Source organism: Engystomops pustulosus, chromosome 9 (genome assembly GCF_040894005.1).
Source record: "Engystomops pustulosus chromosome 9, aEngPut4.maternal, whole genome shotgun sequence".
NCBI lineage: Eukaryota > Metazoa > Chordata > Amphibia > Anura > Leptodactylidae > Engystomops > Engystomops pustulosus.
In genome coordinates, this window is record NC_092419.1 from 4,901,488 (window position 1) to 4,910,300 (window position 8,813).

Genomic DNA, 8,813 nt, shown 5'->3' on the forward strand with positions numbered 1-8,813 from the left:
CCAGGAGCCACAGTACCGGAACAGAAGTACTAGAGAGGGATCTACAATTTTTCTTAATTTTTTTAAGGAATAAGCTAAGTGTGAAAGCCCACGTTTAACCAGCCCCCGATGTGTGAGAGGCGGAGACTCACATTACACCCGCCCCCGATGTGTGAGAGGCAGGGACTCACATTACACCAGCCCCCGATGTGTGAGAGGCGGGGACCCACATTACACCCGCCCCTGATGTGTGAGAGGAGGAGACTCACATTACACCAGCCCCCGATGTGTGAGAGGCGGGGACCCACATTACACCCGCCCCTGATGTGTGAGAGGAGGAGACTCACATTACACCAGCCCCCAATGTGTGAGAGGCCGGGACTCACATTACACCCGCCCCCATAATGTGAGAGGCGGAGACTCACATTACACCAGCCCCCGATGTGTGAGAGGTGGGGACTCACATTACACCAGCCCCCGATGTGTGAGAGGCGGGGACTCACATTACACCAGCCCCCGATGTGTGAGAGGCGGAAACTCACATTACACCAACCCCCGATGTGTGAGAGGCGGGACTCACATTACACCAGCCCCCGATGTGTGAGAGGCGGGGACTCACATTACACCAGCCCCCGATGTGTGAGAGGCGGGGACTCACATTACACCAGCCCCCGATGTGTGAGAGGCGGAGACTCACATTACACCAGCCCCCGATGTGTGAGAGGCGGCGACTCACATTACACCCGCCCCTGATGTGTGAGAGGAGGAGACTCACATTACACCAGCCCTCGATGTGTGAGAGGCGGCGACTCACATTACACCCGCCCCTGATGTGTGAGAGGAGGAGACTCACATTACACCAGCCCCCGATGTGTGAGAGGCGGCGACTCACATTACACCCGCCCCTGATGTGTGAGAGGAGGAGACTCACATTACACCAGCCCCCATAATGTGAGAGGCGGAGACTCACATTACACCAGCCCCCGATGTGTGAGAGGTGGGGACTCACATTACACCAGCCCCCGAAGTGTGAGAGGCAGGGACTCACATTACACCAGCCCCCGATGTGTGAGAGGCGGCGACTCACATTACACCCGCCCCCGGTGCGTGAGAGGCGGGGACTCACATTACACCAGCCCCTGATGTGTGAGAGGAGGGGACTCACATTACACCAGCCCCCGATGTGTGAGAGGCGGCGACTCACATTACACCAGCCCCCGATGTGTGAGAGGTGGGGACTCACATTACACCAGCCCCCGATGTGTGAGAGGCGGGGACTCACATTATACCAGCCCCCGATGTGTGAGAGGCGGGGCTCACATTACACCAGCCCCCGATGTGTGAGAGGAGGGGACTCACATTACACCAGCCCCCGATGTGTGAGAGGTGGGGACTCACATTACACCAGCCCCCGATGTGTGAGAGGAGGGACTCACATTACACCCGCCCCTGATGTGTGAGAGGCGGGGACTCACATTACACCAGCCCCCGGTGCGTGAGAGGCGGGGACTCACATTACTGCGTAAGGAGTCATTTTTTGGGAATGAGTATGGGTTTCTGTACTAACATTTTGGGGACTGTAAGATCCTTTAATTGCTTTTTGTAAAATGTTTATATGTCGCAATATAAAGAAACAAGTGGCGTCACACACATTTGGCCGCTGTTTTCACCACCAGGAATAACAGTTGTTATTATATTTTGACTGATCAGACATTTTGGATGTTGCGATACCTAATGGGGCTCATTTGCATAATTTTAAAATACTTTTTTTTTCTCCAGAACTAGGGCCATTGATAAAGGAAGGAACGGATCCTGTTTCAGGGGACACAAAGCATCTGCAAGTGCGCTTATTGTACAATACTGCATCCTGGTAGTAGGTTTCCTTTAACCCTACCTAGTACAGGGACTTGCCGCATTGTGACATAGTGCTGCGGGTGTCGGCTGTATATTATAGCTGACACCCGCCGCTAACACCTGCAACACCAGAGATTCCTCCAATCGCAGGTGTTAACCCCTTAAAGGGCACCTACCACCACAAATCTACCTATAAAGGTAGATCGGGTGGTAGGTGGATCAATAGGACGTGAGCAGAGACCTTTTAAGGGCTAATCCTCACGTCCCCGCAATGATTTGAAAACTTTTATTGCCCCAATATTAAAATTTTCTTATGCGGCTACTGGGGCGTGGAGTAGCCGCATCTGAGGTTACACGAGGCGGCTACCGGTAGGAGGAGAAAAGAGGCTACCGGGGCGTGGAGTAGCCGCCTCGTGTAACCTCAGATGCGGCTACTCCACGCCCCAGTAGCCGCATAAGAAAATTTTAATATTGGGGCAATAAAAGTTTTCAAATCATTGCGGGGACGTGAGGATTAGCCCTTAAAAGGTCTCTCCTCACGTCCTATTGATCCACCTACCACCCGATCTACCTTTATAGGTAGTTTCGTGGTGGTAGGTTCCCTTTAAACGCATGTAAGGGTCATATGTAATGAATTGGACCACCTGCGGTGCTTACTGCTGCTCTGATGGCAGCCTCGATGTCTGGGCAATCTCCGTGACCCGGGTCCTGCCTCCTGCGCATGGTCAGTGTGTTACATTACACAGTACAGGCAGTCCCCGGGTTACATACAAGATAGGGACTGTAGGTTTGTTCTTAAGTTGAATTTGTATGTAAGTCGAAACTGTATATTTTATCATTGTAGTTCCCGACAATTTTTTTTTTTTGCCCCAGTGACAATTGGAGTTTCAAATTTTTTTGCTGTAATAGGACCAAGAATTATCAATAAAGCTTCATTACAGACAATTTTAAGCTGATTATTGCAATCTGGGACTATTTTAAAGCATCCAGAGAGCTTCACCAGAGGTCACAGTGGGCAGAGGGGTCCGTCTGTAACTATGGGTTGTCTGTAAGTCGGGTGTCCTTAAGTAGGGGACCGCCTGTATAATACATCTGTATTACTCTGTGTTATAGGAATAAGAGCTTGAACAAGCGATCAGAGCATCAATCCAACCTGTAAAAGTAAAAAAAAAAAAAAAAGTTTAAAACACTTTTTAAATAAAGTGAAAGTCCCAACATTCCCTATAAATAAAGGAATTATTCAGACCTAATAAAGTACAAAAAAACTCAAAATCATGAAAAAACCCACAATCTGTACAAGAAATCAGTAACATTATTGGAGCCGCCCAGTGAACGCCGTAAAAACGAAGCCCGAAAAACCATAAAATCCCTTTACAAAAATGTCCCATAAAGTGATCAAAAAAAGTTATGTGCGGCAAAATGGTTCCACTGAATGGAGCGATAGGACACACGTTGTACCGTCTTATCAGATCTCCGAATCGTGGGGGGTCCAAGTGTCATTAATCATTGTAGATGCGCTTCACTTAAGCCACAATATAGAGAGCGGCGCTGTCCGCTTCCTGTTCCATTCTCTATGTATCAGTCACTGATCTGTGGAGGTGCTGGATCCTCACCACTCGTGATTAATTTCTGACATCTTTATTACAGGTCCTTTTATATATTTTAGCTCATAATACTCTATTTTTTTGTTTTATCCGATCTCCAGCCCCTTCGGCGGTTGTCCTGCTTCCACAGCCACCAGCGAGGATCGGGAGACTGTTGAAATTCTCCAGCCGATCGACCTAGAACGATCAGTAAGCCCCAATCCTTTACCACCCCCCCTGCTGCCTCGGCCTCCTCCTCCGCCACCACCGGCCTCCCCGGCACCAAAGAGAAACCGGAAAAAATCTCAGCAGACGTCAGAGAGCGAGTGGGAGACGCATCTCCTGAACGTCATGAACACCCTGAGAAAGAAAAGCGAGGAGAACAGCGACTCGGACGAGATCTTTCTGAGGAGTCTCCTCCCTTTTGTCAAAAAGGTTCCAGAGGAAAGAAAAATCGACATGCAGCTGAGCATGATGCACGTGGTGAAACGGTTCATGGAGCCGCCCCAACCACATGACCCGAAGAACAACTCCACCCAGATCCCACCACGACCAACATGGAAGCTCTCACGTACACGCAGCCACCAGCGCCCAACGTCTCCAGCCCTCGACCTCTCATATAAACCGCCGGCCCCTCAGACCCAACCAGCGGCTGCCCAGAACTCTCCAGAACACAAGTCCAACCATGGTCAGCAGCCATATTCTTCTCCATCTTCATCCTCCTCCTCGATAAACCCCTCCCCCCAAAGTCATCGGGACTCCCCGTACTACTTCGACCTGTAGCCAAGTATCTGTTGCGGCTAGAATGTATATTTTTATATATAGATATATATATATATTATTTTTACATTGTTATTTATATCGCCCCTTATTTTATAGCTTGTTTTGCTGAGTCATCATCAGTTTCACGCCACTCCGAGGTCAGGGTGAAGTAAATCAAGTTTTCATGAAGAGTTTCTGTTCAGTCTCATTTTTGTGTGACAGACTGACCATGGGTTAAAGGGTTTGACCAGGATTTATGTTGATGAAACGTTAGTAAGCACTCCCCTTTCATTCCAGCACTGCTGCTCCTGGTTCCCCCCGCACTTCCTCAGTGTCTCCCGACCCCACAGAAAACACTAGTGCAGGTGGCACAGCCAATCGCGGTTGTAAGCGGACAATCTCGGCAGTGATTGACTGAGGGGAATCTACTAGTGTTTCCGGTGATTTCTGTGACACACAGCGGGGGCCAGGAGCCGCAGTACCGGAACAGAAGAACTAGAGAGGGATCTACAGAAGGATCTACAATTATTCTTCATTTTTTAAGGAATTGGTTCGGTGTGAAACCGGTGTGAAGGAAAGATGCTTCTCCCCTGGGGCTCTTATAGAGAGAGCCAGAGACCTGATGTGTCAGAGGCGGGGACTCACATTACACCAACCCCCAATGTGTGAGAGGTGGGGACTCACATTACACCAACCCCCAATGTGTGAGAGGAGGGGACTCACATTACACCAGCCCCCGATGTGTGAGAGATGGGGACTCACATTACACCAGCCCCCGATGTGTGAGAGGCAGAGACTCGCATTACACCAGCCACCGATGTGTGAGAGGCGGGGACTCACATTACACCAGCCCCCGATGTGTGAGAGGTGGGGACTCACATTACACCAGCCCCCGATGTGTGAGAGGCGGGGACACACATTACACCAGCCCCCGATGTGTGAGAGGCGGCGACTCACCTTACACCAGCCCCTGATGTGTGAGAGGTCAGGACTCACATTACACCAGCCCCCTGATGTGTGAGAGGCGGGGACTCACATTACACCAGCCCCTGATGTGTGAGAGGCGGAGACTCACCTTACACCAGCCCTCGATGTGTGGGAGGCAGGGACTCACATTACACCAGCGCCAAATGTGTAAGAGGCAGGGACTTACTCACATTACACCCGCCCCTGATGTGTGAGAGGTGGGGACTCACATTACACCGGCCCCCGATGTGTGAGAGGCGGGGACTCACATTACACCAGCCCCTGATGTGTGAGAGGCGGCGACTCACATTACACCAGCCCCCGATGTGTGAGAGGCGGGGACTCACATTACACCAGCCCCCGATGTGTGAGAGGCGTGGACTCACATTACACCAACGCCAAATGTGTGAGAGACAGGGACTCACATTACACCAGCCCCCGATGTGTGAGAGGCGGGGACTCACATTACACCAGCCGCCGATGTGTGAGAGGCGGAGACTCACATTACACCAGCCCCCGATGTGTGAGAGGCGGAGACTCACATTACACCAGCCCCCGATGTGTGAGAGGCGGGGACTCACATTACACCAGCTCCCGATGTGTGAGAGGCGGGGACTCACATTACACCAGCCCCCGATGTGTGAGAGATGGGGACTCACATTACACCCGCCCCCGATGTGTGAGAGGTGGGGACTCACATTACACCAGCCCCCGATGTGTGAGAGGTGAGGACTCACATTACACCAGCCCCCGATGTGTGAGAGGTGAGGACTCACATTACACCAGCCCCTGATGTGTGAGAGGTGGGGTATCACATTACACCAGCCCCTGATGTGTAAGAGGCGGGGACTCACATTACACCAACCCCCAATGTGTGAGAGGAGGGGACTCACATTACACCAGCTCCCGATGTGTGAGAGGTGGGGACTCACATTACACCAACCCCCAATGTGTGAGAGGAGGGACTCACATTACACCAGCTCCCGATGTGTGAGAGGAGGGACTCACATTACACCAGCCCCCGATGTGTGAGAGGTGGGGACTCACATTACACCAGCCCCCGATGTGTGAGAGGCGGGGACTCACATTACACCAGCCCCCGATGTGTGAGAGGCGGGGACTCACATTACACCAGCCCCTGATGTGTGAGAGGAGGGACTCACATTACACCAACCCCCGATGTGTGAGAGGCGGGGACTCGCATTACACCAGCCCCCGATGTGTAAGAGGCGGGGACTCACATTACACCAGCCCCTGATGTGTGAGAGGCGGAGACTCACATTACACCAGTCCCCGATGTGTGAGAGGCGGGGACTCACATTACACCAGCCCCTGATGTGTGAGAGGCGGGGACTCGCATTACACCAGCCCCCGATGTGTGAGAGACGGGGACTCGCATTACACCCGCCCCCGATGTGTGAGAGGAAGGGACTCGCATTACACCAGCCCCCGATGTGTGAGAGGCGGGGACTCGCATTACACCAGCCCCCGATGTGTGAGAGGCGGGGACTCGCATTACACCAGCCCCCGATGTGTGAGAGGCAAGGACTCGCATTACACCAGCCCCCGATGTGTGAGAGGTAGAGACTCGCATTACACCAGCCCCCGATGTGTGAGAGGCGGGGACTCACATTACACCGGCCCCCGATGTGTGAGAGGCGGAGACTCACATTACACCAGCCCCCGATGTGTGAGAAGAAGGGACTCGCATTACACCGGCCCCCGATGTGTGAGAGGCGGGGACTCGCATTACACCAGCCCCCGATGTGTGAGAGGCGGGGACTCGCATTACACCAGCCCCCGATGTGTGAGAGGCGGGGACTCGCATTACACCAGCCCCCGATGTGTGAGAGGCGGGGACTCGCATTACACCAGCCCCCGATGTGTGAGAGGCGGGGACTCGCATTACACCAGCCCCCGATGTGTGAGAGGTAGAGACTCGCATTACACCAGTCCCCGATGTGTGAGAGGAGGGACTCACATTACACCGGCCCCCGATGTGTGAGAGGCGGGGACTCACATTACACCGGCCCCCGATGTGTGAGAGGCGGGGACTCACATTACACCCGCCCCCGATGTGTGAGAGGCGGGGACTCACATTACACCGGCCCCCGATGTGTGAGAGGCGGGGACTCACATTACACCGGCCCCCGATGTGTGAGAGGCGGGGACTCACATTACACCGGCCCCCGATGTGTGAGAGGCGGGAACTCACATTACACCGGCCCCCGATGTGTGAGAGGCGGGAACTCACATTACACACAGCTCTGCTATACACGTGTAACATGACACACACAGCTCCGCTATACACGTGTAACGTGACATACACACAGCTCCGCTATACACGTGTAACATGACACACACAGCTCCGCTATACACAGGTAACATGTCACACACAGCTCTGCTATACACGTGTAACATGACACACACAGCTCTGCTATACACAGGTAACATGACACACACAGCTCTGCTATACACATGTAACATGTCACACACAGCTCTGCTATACACAGGTAACATGACACACACAGCTCCGCTATACACATGTAACATGACACACACAGCTCCGCTATACACAGGTAACATGACACACACAGCTCCGCTATACACAGGTAACATGACACACACAGCTCCGCTATACACAGGTAACATGACACACACAGCTCCGCTATACACAGGTAACATGACACACACAGCTCCGCTATACACAGGTAACATGACACACACAGCTCTGCTATACACAGGTAACATGACACACACAGCTCCGCTATACACGTGTAACATGACACACACAGCTCTGCTATACACAGGTAACATGACACACACAGCTCCGCTATACACATGTAACATGACACACACAGCTCCGCTATACACGTGTAACATGACACACACAGCTCCGCTATACACGTGTAACATGACACACACAGCTCCGTTATACACGTGTAACATGACACACACAGCTCTGCTATACACGTGTAACATGACACACACAGCTCTTCTATACACGTGTAACATGACACACACAGCTCCGCTATACACAGGTAACATGACACACACAGCTCCGCTATACACGTGTAACATGACACACACAGCTCCGCTATACACGTGTAACATGACACACACAGCTCTGCTATACACAGGTAACATGACACACACAGCTCTGCTATACACAGGTAACATGACACACACAGCTCTGCTATACACGTGTAACATGACACACACAGCTCTGCTATACACATGTAACATGACACACACAGCTCTGCTATACACGTGTAACGTGACACACACAGCTCCGCTATACACGTGTAACGTGACACACACAGCTCTGCTATACACAGGTAACATGTCACACACAGCTCTGCTATACACGTGTAACATGACACACACAGCTCTGCTATACACAGGTAACATGACACACACAGCTCTGCTATACACGTGTAACATGACACACACAGCTCTGCTATACACGTGTAACGTGACACACACAGCTCTGCTATACACATGTAACGTGACACACACAGCTCCGCTATACACGTGTAACGTGACACACACAGCTCTGCTACACACATGTAACATGACACACACAGCTATGCTACACACATGTAACATGACACACACAGCTCTGCTACACACATGTAACATGACACACACAGCTCTGCTACACACATG